This window comes from Uranotaenia lowii, chromosome 3 (genome assembly GCF_029784155.1).
Source record: "Uranotaenia lowii strain MFRU-FL chromosome 3, ASM2978415v1, whole genome shotgun sequence".
Classification (NCBI taxonomy): domain Eukaryota; kingdom Metazoa; phylum Arthropoda; class Insecta; order Diptera; family Culicidae; genus Uranotaenia; species Uranotaenia lowii.
Window position 1 is genome coordinate 201,570,971 of NC_073693.1, and position 12,126 is coordinate 201,583,096.

The following is a 12,126-nucleotide window of genomic DNA, read 5'->3' on the forward strand; positions in this document are numbered from 1 at the left end:
AAAAGTGATAGATACAAGGGAACGGGAAACGAGCGAGAGAAGGGTGCGACGAATGTTAACTCGGTCCGTCGGGCAACGATCGCTCGTGTGCATTCGTGTACGGTGAGCTTCGTTCTGTTGTTTCGTTGGTGTGATTTTATTCCTGCGAGGCATGGAAAACATCAATGCAGAACTGTTCTCTTCGTGTTGTGTGCAATCACGTAATGATTGGAACGAAGATAAAATCAATCTGCACACAACAAGTCAATTCTTTTCGAAGCGAGTTTACACACCGCTAACCTAGAATCGAATCCAGTACTCCTGGCGGGCTTATGATACAGATCAATTGGCAAGTCACTTATCTCCTAAGCCGATATCCGCGAGTTCGAGCCCAAGAGTAAACATCGAATACAGTTTTCAATAACTGTCAAAGTTGATATAAAGTCGCAAATGCCATAAAATTGGCAATACGTCTATTATCGAAACAAAAAAAGTACTCCTGGCATGCCAATGCCGGTCGCAGCCCTTAGCGTAGCGTCGTAGAGGATAGTCTTCTAAGTCAACAGTCATGAGATCGAATCCTGGTTACGGCGTACTTAGTACACTTTCTGTGAGCTAGCATCTTAAAAACGCTAAAACCACGAACTCACAGAAAGTGCACTATGTACGCCGTGACCGGGATTCGATCTCATGACTGTTGGCTTGGTACGCTAAGGACTGCGACTGGCTTTGGCATGCCAGGAGTACTTTTTGGTTTCGATAATAGCTATCATATCCTTGAAATATGTAGGTATGCTTAGAGTTAAGTGAAAAATATCTCTTCGAGGAGACATAAAGTCAAGTAAGAAAAACATCGACGAAAGGCAGGACAAATATCATTTTGACGATCACTTTAATTAATGAATTATAGCAGTTCATTTGCCATTTTCATCGTATTACGTTTTAGAATGTGTATAAGAAAAATATAATTATAAAATTACCATACTGAGTCCTTGTATTTGCTAATATTTCAATCAAAAAATGTTAATTCTCTAATCACGTCCGAAAGTAATTATTCAAAAACTAAACATTCGATCTAAAGTCACTGCAAATAATCCTTGATGCACCTTACAAATCTTCTGGGAAGTCCTTGTTTACTGCCACCGAACAAGCTCTGGGTATCATCAGTTGCATTGCATCGTAGGTTGAAGGTATGCTTTTAATCAGCCCAGCTGATGCCGACGTCTTTGCGTCGTATGTAAGCTGATGGGTCTTACAAATTCGTAGTACTTACTTACTAGCTGTACCCATAGCTTGACCCGTGCGTCACGTCTTCTCCCTAATGGCTAATGATTTAGCCGCGGCGGCTGACTGACTGAGTCAGTTAGTTGACGACTCAAAGCGGTGTGGTCTCCTGGAAAGCATCCAGAAAGGGAACCAAACCTAACCAAGCCACTCCACTTCACCGGGTTAATAATTGCGTGTACATGGCTGGTACGTGGCCGTCGTTTGTTAATGGATCGAGTAACGGGTTCGATGAAGCATTGCATAACTATGTGTTGTATGTATACAGACGTACAGTACACACATGAAACGACGATACGCGGAGGTAAAATATTCATCAATCATGTGGAGTACCTCCGAAGGGCTTCCTGGAGAAAGATCTTTGGCTCAATGGGTCTCCGAATGGGGGAGAAGGCCGAAAAAACGAGAAAGGGGCGAGTAAGATTGTTAGCCTTTCAAACTCCATTTGTAGCCTAATGCTTAGTACAAACTGTCGGTAAAAATTACGGAACGTACTTAGGCTGCTGGTGCGATTATAGTAATTTAGGTAATTGATTGTGTATTCACAGCATATGTTTAAAGGCCGTTGTGCGTGGGAAATTGTTGGCGTATCCAGGAATTGGGACCCTCCCGTGAAGAATTCTATGGCACATGTTGTCTATTCACTCCTGGAGCCGTGGCCAATCTCTTTGCACAGGCAATGATTTATGGCAGATCATTCACACCCATTTAGAAGTTTCATTGTTCAAACAGAGTGTTTGATGAAGATGTAATTGCACTGCTAATGGGAATTTACTAATAGTCGTCTCTATTTGTTCCATTTCAGATACATTTGATGCCTTCTTACCAGGTGAGTCCACGTGTGAAAACCAATTAATCATCCCGTTCGACACCTTTTTATCGTAAGCTTAACACTACTGACCTACTTTTTGGCAATTTTTATCTCAGATCACCTCCCTTCTTCTGAAACTAGCTAGGGTTGTAACGAACCTTCAAATAAGATACAAGGAATCAATCATCCTTCAATCACCTTTAGAACTCTTGTATGGGGTGTTTTAAGGGATTCAGCCATTCGCAAAGTGTTCTTTCCAATTATCGCATAGGGACTTTTTCAGTCATTAAATTACCGTTACATGCGTATGATTAAATGTGATCATACCATGAATATCTTCCAATCGCAAATCGAAACGGCTTAGCATCCCCGTAAGGCATTTTGTAATTATCGTTAGTCTCGTCTCTTTTCCAGCCATCCGATTGATTGAAGTGTTGATCTAACGATGTAGACCTTCCAGCAAAAGAGACCACCCAACAAATGGTGGCATTTTGTCCCAAAGATTATCAATTCCTTCCTGTCATGAAATGGTGTATACACTACCAGTGATTAGGTGATAGATATCAGAATTGCATGTTCGATTTTCCGGTACCCTGTTGAGTCACATTTATCAACGGGGCCATCGCTATGCGATTCGTGAAGCAGGTTAGAGATAGCAAGTGCACATATGTACATATGATTTAATACGATTCAATTACAGATTTTGAATGTAGATGCGGTTTGTACAAGATTATTTTAGTTAAAAGAACAGTGGAAACAGAATTTGTGATTTTCATCTCATATAAAATGATTTGGAAAAGTTTGGAGTCCTGAATGTAAATATTTACTTAAATTTCGTTTTTAAACTTAGATTTTAGTTAAATTTAACTTTAGACTTGTTTAGACATAAAAAATTTTATTTAAAAGTCAATCTATGAGGAATGAAGAATTCAAATATACCACAACATATCGTAATTAATATAATAGAGAAGTGCGGAAATTGTTGCGATCCTAAAATCAGGCAAAAACGAATTATTACAACATCTCTTAGGATCATGCGCGGTCCTCGCGGAAAAAACCGTTAAAAAATACAAAAAAAAAAAATGCTCGAGCTTCAATAAACATTTAAATTTTTTCTATTCAGTAAACCCTTGAATTTTCAAAATTTTTCACTCCATCGAAATATTAATTATATAAAATAAGTTTCTGTTATGGCGAATTTTCCAAGTAAAATTTTCCATTGGGGTGACTAATTTTTCAATAATCGCTCCAGAAGCGTAGGCCTTCTGCTGATAGTTTGACCACGTTAAACTTTCTTATCCTACGTTTGACATTGAAACAATTATTTCACCTAAAACCCATTTTTTTGCTTTTTTTTTTTTTCAAAAGTAACATAACCACATGAGCTAAAGAGCTTAATTTCAGTACTTTTTCGGTAGAAAATTTTGAACATACATACTTGACGAGTTGTCGTCGTTTTTTTAACCCTTTAAACTAAGCATTCCAGAATTTTTCCAGAACGTGTCCAGGCCGGAAATGGCAAAAACCGGGCATTTGATTTCAAATTTTCCATTCGAAAATCCCGGAAATATCCGCAATCTGGGCAAAACTTATCCCAAAACTGGGCAAAACTTATTTGAACAAAGTTAAGAGAATAATTGGTTTAGATCACTTGAAACTTCAATTGTTCTTTGAACCACATAAAATTTTGTTTGATGCTTTCAAAACAATTTTTAATTTATTTAGCTGAATATAAAACTCGTTTTCGGACACTTAAATCAAAGTTCATCATTGCTCAATTTGATTTTTTTGGGAAATTTTGCAAATAATGAGAATTAATCCGGAGAGAAACCGTTCAGTTTTCCATTAGATACGGGGAAACGGTAAGGTTGTAATATTTTTTATTGAGATTTTGAACAAAAAAATCTCTAATTCGGTGATTTGGACCTAAAATTCTGTGACAGTTTTCTGTGAAGCTATTTTTATGAGGTTCATTGGGAAACCATGTGAAACATCAATAAATTCGAAAATTAACTGTTTGAATAAAAAAAAAATTAATTTACTTCACCTTGTTTTCATATTTTCATGAATTAGAGTCAGAATTAAAAAGTCAAAATTTATTTAAAAGTTTAAAATATTGGAAATCTGTACATAGTTTAAAAAATCTGTGAATTATGTGATAATTTTGAAATATTCTATTCTGAAATATTCTATGATTTGTGACAAGAAATTCTAGAACGAAATTTTGCTCAAAATTCTGTGATAATCAATACAGATTTTTTTTGTGATTTCGGCAACCTTAATATCCAGGCCGGATCGGTCTCACCGGATAAAACTGGGCAATCTGGAATGCTTACTTTAGTTAGACTTAGGAGTTTATATTTCTCCTTTTCTGGCTAAAATATGATCTTTTTTCAAAAAAAAAATTCAAATAGGTCCTTTTCCAGTTTTCTCATATTTTAAAGTTTCTTTTAGCAGTAGTTTTTTGACAATTGGATGTCAAACAGTTGCCATTGGTGTTGATTGATAAATTAACATATTTCGAAAAATTTTGCTCAAAAAGTGAATCAAAATAATGGTTCGCTTTTGCTTTAAGCTGTTTTATTTAACTACGACTAAAGGTGGGGTTGCTTTTAAGAGGATTAATAACACTGCTTTTGATCTTTCCAAAAAAAACTCCAATTTAAAACAGACATGTATCATGAGACATTTTTTCAATTGTTCTTCTGTTAAAGTATATAATTTCCTGAAAAAAGTTTGATAAGAAAAACTTTTGAAAATAAGGGATTAAGTTTGATTTATGTTTCTGATAACCTTTAAAAAAAATTCTGAATTTTTTGATTCACTTCTAATCGCAAATTTCATACTATTAATAAACCATAATTATTTCATCGAATTTTGTTTAATTTAACACACAATTCAGTGGTTATACAGAAAAAAAAACTACAGGTCTGCTACATTAAACAAAAGTAAACATGAATTTCAATAACTCTATTCTAAGGAGTCGTTTGTAGCCAAATGGGAATGAGTTCGAAAATAACTAACTTCGAGTTTATTATGCAAAACAACCTACAGCTGGTGTAAATTTCAGATTCATAGAACTTTATCTTCAAATTTAATTTCTTTAATTGAATGGAAATACAGTGAAAACCCGATTTTATCACCCCCATGGTGAATTTTAGAGTGATAAATCGGGGAGAGTAATAAAACCGGGAGATTTTGAAAAAAATGATTTAAATCCGTCATAATCTAATGAATTACTACAAAAAACGTATATTATCCACAGTGTAGAGGTTTTGTAGTAGATATTCCCTTTTTTGACATATTACTAGTTATAGGTCTTTTTCACATCAAAACATCATACAATATTGGTTTTACGTATCTTTAAACTAAATCCTAATGATCTAATTATTTCTTTTGGTTATAATTCACTGAAGATAAGATTCAAAGCTTCCGTTCAAATCAAAATAAAAAAAATTAATGTGCCTGTCACATATTTCGCCTCTAAAAATGCCTAGATGACTCGAATGATTTTCCAAAACTGGTTCCCAGGCTTCCGAAAAGTACAGCTTTGCTATGACAGCCTTTTTCTTGCCAAACAAACTGTCTCGGTTTTCCTTACCACTCGGTTCGCTGCTGTACCGTCGGTAACGAATCGTAATGCTTCGGCTACATCGCACACGTGCGAGAACCCAGGCTGTATCTGAACAATCTGCTCAAAGCATGCGTTGCCGAAGCTGTAGCGAACCCCACCGACAGTTCGGTTTTCATCCCTTCATGCCTCCTGTTTCGAAAATAATTTCATCCTAACTGTCGGCTGCAGAGCGTGACAGTTTTTGCAGGACTGTCACGGGTGACTGTCATGCCCATACCGTACCCATGCCCGATCGTATGCGCTGCTGCTCGGTTTCGAATAGATCGAACGAGCCATCTATTCGCACCGAGCAGCAGCAAACGATCGGCGCGTAACGCGATGTGTGGTGCCGGCGCAGGTTAGGCGAAAAGGGAAGGGGAGGGTGATTGGGGTGATCACCACCCGCAGTAGCTTCAAGCAAAAGGAAAATTCATACGTTCGTTCGAAATTAACTCGGTCCGAGCGAATCTCGGCTACAGTCGGACGGAGTAAGTAGTACTGTCATGCGAAATTCAACGCATTGAAAACTGTCACGAAGCTTGAAAAATTTTCATACCCACGAACAAACTCTCGCATGGGGTAAAACGAGGCCTCGCTGTACATCGCACGACCGCTCCTTTGAAAACTGTCGGGGAAGAAATATTCGGGAAGCTTTCACCGAGGTGCATGTGCGACTTTCGCAAGAATACTGTCGTTCGCCAGTACTTTTCGGAAGCCTGCTGGTTCCTCTAGGACTTCGTACCAGCAGTACGCAAATTTTCAGCCAAAATGTCTATTCCTCCTAAAGCTGTGTTGTTCCTGGATAATTGCTCAGCACATCATATGAATGATGAGCTAAAAAGCGATGATGGTTTGATAACTGTTTTTTATGCCTCCAAATGTGACTGCAGTGATTCAACCCATGGACCAGAATGTAATTCAGAACTGTAAACGAAAATATCGTCAAAAACTTTCGGTCAAAGCTTGAAGAGCATAACGTTGAGGGATTTATGTTTCTGGATGCACGATGCTTAAAGTGAAATAAAGCGTACAGTAATGCAGTAGTCATGGAAGAAAATTGGAATTATTTTAAATAACAAACTCGTTCACGAAGATGGTGTTCCCTTGATCCATTTGATTGATGTAAACAACCGCGATGAATCTGTTTTGCCACAAGACCCTGAGAGGAGATATGCAAGTAAAGCTTTTATGGATGAAGAAGTTCTGAACATGACGCTGTATGATCAGTCAGCATTAAACGAGCCCCTCGAATCATTGGAGCCATTAAAAATTACGGATGTAGCACCAGACTCAGGATCAGCGGCATCTACCCCAAAAGATTCATGTGAAATTTCAAGAAACATAATTGATGTTGAAGCTGTACGTATGTTAGACAACATAGTTGATTGGGCTGATGCTTCAGATCTCTCTATAGATGGTGTCATCTTCTTGCAACGTATCAGAGAGATTGCTTTGAAGAAAGCTCAAACAAATAAAACACAGCTTCAAGATTACTTGAATATGTTCTTTTATACCATTATATTTAGTTATAATTGTGTTCAACCACTTTGATTTACAAAAAACCTGTTTAAAACTTGACTTTTTTGTATAAAAATCTTGATACATCCATGATCAATCATCTTCACTTTCAATATCGATGTAATCATCCATCAGTTTTGTCCCTTCAGAATAATTTCAACCTCAAGATGTTCAACGGAAATGATAAAAGCCGATATTTTATATTCTTGCGTTAAATAAAAAAATGATGACAAAATCGGGTGAAAAAATGAGACAAAATCGGGGGTTGACAAAATCGGGGGCAGACATTCCATTCCACCTATCTTTGAATATCATAATTCGCCAACATTCCAAAAATACAATAACAGTTAAAAAAAATGAAAACTGTTAAACTTATACAACCTGCAGAACAACTAAAAACTGATTTTTAATCTTTCTAATAACCTTTAATCAATAAAGGATAGTGATTTTGACAAGGTTTTTTCTTAGTTGCAAAGATACAATGCATTACTTACTTACTTACTTAATGATCCCGCGCCGATCCTCCGGTGCATAGGGCCGTGGTAAAAGACCTCCACTGTTGACGATCCGGAGCCAGCGTCTTCACCTGGTCCCAGTCAAGATTCTCGTCGACAGTTCGGATTTCAGCAGCTAGGCTTCGCCGCCACGAGTTTCTGGGTCTGCCTCTTCTTCGATGACCTTCTGGATTCCAATCTAGCGCCTCTCTGCAAATCTCGTTTTCATCTCTTCGCAGCGTGTGCCCAATCCATCTCCACTTACGTTCCCGAATCTCGATTTCTAGCGCCCTTTGATGACACCGGCGATGTAGTTCCTCATTCGAGATCCAGTTGCCAGGCCACCAAGCGCGGATGATATTCCGCAGGCAGCGGTTTACAAATACTTGCAGTTTTCGCGTCGTTACCGCATATGTGCACCAAGCTTCGCACCCGTACAGCAATACGGATTTGACGTTTGAGTTGAAGATTCGGATTTTTGTTCGTAGAGAGATCTGGCGTGACCGCCAGATGTTTCGGAGACTCGCAAACGCAAATCGGGCCTTTCTGATCCGTGTTTCGATGTCTTTTCTGGTACCACCATCAGGCGTAATCTGGCTACCAAGATACTGGAAGCACTCCACTTTCTCAACTTGTTGCCCAGCTACCATGAAACTGGAGGGATTTCCTGTGTTGATCTCCATCGACTTGGTCTTTCCGACATTGACTTTGAGACCTGCTGCCTTGGAACTTTCGGTGAGGTCGTCGAGTTTGCTCTGCATATCTGGTTGTGTTTGGGCGAGCAAAACAATATCGTCAGCCAGGTCAAGGTCGTTCAATTGCTCCATTGTTGAAGGATTCCACGCCAATCCTCGGTTCGGTGCACAGTCAATCGATCCAATCAGAATCTCATCCATTACGATTAGAAAAAGTAGCGGTGATAGAATACATCCTTGTCTCACTCCAGCAGTTACCGGGATTGGTTCGGACAAGACACCGTCGTGCAAGACCTTGCACGAAAATGCCTCATACTGTGCTTCGATGAGATGGACTAGTTTCTCTGGGACCCCTCGTCGCCTTAGAGCCGCCCAGATGTTTTCATGGTTAAGTCGGTCGAATGATTTTTCGAAATCAACGAACACCAGCAGAAGAGAGTCCTGGAATTCGTTGATTTGTTCCAGTATGATTCGTAGCGTTGTGATGTGGTCCACACATGATCGTCGAGATCGAAATCCAGCTTGTTGCCGTCGGAGTGTAGCGTCTATTTTCTCCTGGATCCTGTTCAGAATCACTTTGCAGAGTACTTTGAGGGTTGTACAGATCAACGTTATGCCTCGCCAGTTACCGCACTCTGTCAGGTCTCCTTTCTTCGGGACCTTTACGAGGATACCCTGTATCCAGTCGGCCGGGAATGTTGCAGTATCCCAGATGTCAGCGAAAAGACGGTGCAACATTTGTGCTGATAGGGCAGGGTCGGCTTTCAGCATTTCAGCAGGGATGCAATCGATCCCAGGTGCTTTGTTGGATTTCATGTTTTTGATTGCCGCTTCTATTTCAGCCGCTTCCGAGTTGACGCCATTTATGCGACTTACTGTTGGCGCTTCGAGCTGCAGATTCTGTTGGCCATCGCTATTCGTGACTCGGAAGAGTTGTTCGAAGTGTTCAGTCCATCGTTTGAGCTGATCTGTTCGATCGGTCAATAACTGACCTGCTCGGTCTTTTAGCGGCATTCTTGCATTGGTCCTTGCACCACTGAGGCGGCGAGAAATGTCATAAAGTAATCGGATATCTCCATTGGCGGCGGCTCTTTCTCCCTCTTCGGCTAGGGAGTTTGTCCAGGCTCTCTTGTCTCGTCTACAAGCTCGTTTAACTGCCTTTTCCAGCTCCGCATATCGTAAGCGGGCGGCTGCTTTGGCTGACCCGGTACATGCCTGCTCAATTCCGACTTTCGCCTTTCTCCGATCATCGACCATCCTCCAAGTTTCATCCGACATCCATTCACTTCTTCTTCCACAAACTTTACCGAGAGTACCATGGCTCGTCGTGATAAAGGCATTCTTGATTCCACACCACTGTTCTTCGACTGTTCCGTCTGTCGGCAGCTCCGAGGCTCGGGATTCTAGCTGTTCAACGTATGCCCTTTTCCCCTCTGGATTCTCCAACCGGCGGACGTCGTATCTACACCCGACTTTCTCCTCGCACCGTTGGACACGTGCAACTCTCAGTCGTATCTCGCCAAGGACGAGGTGATGGTCAGATGCAATGTCTGCGCTTCGTTTGTTGCGGACATCAAGAAGGCTCCTTCTCCACTTTCGGCTGATGCAGATGTGGTCAATTTGATTTTCTGTTCGGCCATCTCGGGATACCCAAGTGACTTTATGTGCTGGTCGATGGGGGAAGAGCGATCCACCGATCACCATGTTGTTGTTGCCACAAAATTCTACAAACAGCTCTCCGTTTTCGCTCATCTGTCCTAGGCCATGGCGCCCCATGATGCGCTCAAGGTCTCGATTGTCGGAGCCAATCTTTGCGTTGAAGTCGCCCAAATGGATTTGAATGTCACCCTTCGGAATTTTCTCTACCACGCTGTTCAGTTGACTATAAAACTGCTCTTTCTCCTGCAAGTCGGCAACGTCAGTTGGCGCATAACACTGGACCATTGTAAGGTTTCTAACCCGTGTTCTAAATCTGGCTACGATTATTCTTTCGTTTATCGGTTCCCATCTAATGAGGGCCGCGTAGGCCTGCGGGTTTAACAGGAAACCAACTCCTCGTTCCCGAGTAGCATGTTCTCCTCGTATGCCAGAGTAAAGCAGGACTTGCCCGGATTGTGTCTTGTGTTCTCCAGTATTAGGCCAACGGACTTCGCTCAGTCCCAGAATTTCAAGCTTGAGGCGGCTAGCCTCTCTAGCAAGTTGAGCCAGCTTGCCTTGTTGAGCAAGGGTTAAAACATTCCAAGTTCCAATTCGTGTCCGTGTTTTCATGCTAAAAGTCGTCGCCAAAGTTCCAGGTCGGTCATTTCTTTCGGATTCCGTAACAATTTATGAATCGGGAGCAGTAGGTTGTTAGCCTAAAGTCCCTATCCCGCGATGGGGCTGCCATCTTGGACTTAGCTGGCGGGAGCCGCATTTCATAAATTCAGCCAATGCATTAGAAAAAAATTAAACTCTACATTTTTTCATAGAATTTAATTGAAAAAAATACATTAATTACTGACATTACAAATGGGAGTTTTGAAGATTTAAAATTATAGTTTTATTTTTTCAACAAATTTGTTGAAGACTGCAAAACTTTTTGCTTTATAAATATTTTAGATGGAGTTTTTGTTTTGTTTCAAATTTCTTTGAAATTTCGTCAAATTTATGAATAAAAAAAACTAAAAAAAACACTTTAGTTTTTTTCTCAGAAGTCAAAATTACTCGAAACCATCTAGAACAGGGGTGGCCAAGATTTTCAACAGGCGGGCCAAATTTTAGTACTGAGACTTGCTTGCGGGCCACACAACAAATTTTTCTCTAGTATAAAATGCAAACGAATTTCAGTGGGTTACCTAAAGTATAAATTAAGTATTTTTTTACATGTTTTAAAAACAAAGATTTCCGACGTTCAGTACAGATTTACCAGTTCTTTTTTTTATTTGATCAAAACAAAAATTAAAGAGTGTTTAATATACTTTTAACGAGTCAACAGACAAGATTATACCTTCTTATTCAGACTCAATGCATGGGTTATGAATAAAATTTAATTTCCTCGACAAAACTTCACACACACAGCGTTTTTAGAGATTTTAAACTTTCTGGGCTCATTAAACCCATAAGAATAACTGTGTAGAGCAGAAATGTTCAAAATAAAATACCTTCCCTAAGCTTTTCGTATTTCAGATGAAATTTTGTTACGCTCCTTAATAAAAATAATAAAAAATAATATAAAAAGAGTTCTTATGTTCTTGTGTTGCTCTTTGAAAAACTTCAAAATTTGCTCATACATTACCTAAAAGTTTAATATTTTAATGATCGTTCTTTTAAAATTTCTCATTTGATCAAATTTAAATTAAAAAAAGGGGAAAGCCGATCATAAAAAAGATAAAAATAATTTGATTTTTTAAAATTATCATTGTCATTTTACCTTTTTTGAAATGAAAAAAAAAGAAAAAGCAAATTACTATGAAAAAGTTAATGTTTATAAAAATCCCCCTTCTCCGTTATATGTACCAAATCAGTTCAAGTTGAAGCTTAGATAAATTGAATATTTTAATTTTAAGCTAACTGAATATTTTAATTGCAGAGTCTGGCTTTACAAATATGATCACTTACTAGGCCGCTTATCATATATTTTCTGAATTATTTTCTCTTTTGATTTTTAGTGAACTTACAGATAATAAAGCTCCACAATCTGACAAAAACTTTATATCAGTCATCTCGCTTGTTAAATTGTCTTTGGCGGAGCTT

The 12,126-nt window shown here is 39.1% G+C and overlaps 1 protein-coding gene across 1 annotated transcript in view; it reads left to right on the forward strand.

The window, feature by feature from the left end:
- Positions 1-12,126, forward strand: part of LOC129758233 (serine proteinase stubble) — a 617,997-nt gene that overhangs the window by 337,044 nt on the left and 268,827 nt on the right. Inside the window, exon 6 of the mRNA XM_055755703.1 lies at positions 2,069-2,092. The gene's annotated coding sequence lies outside the window, so the exon portion shown is untranslated. The remainder of the gene's footprint in view (positions 1-2,068; positions 2,093-12,126) is intronic.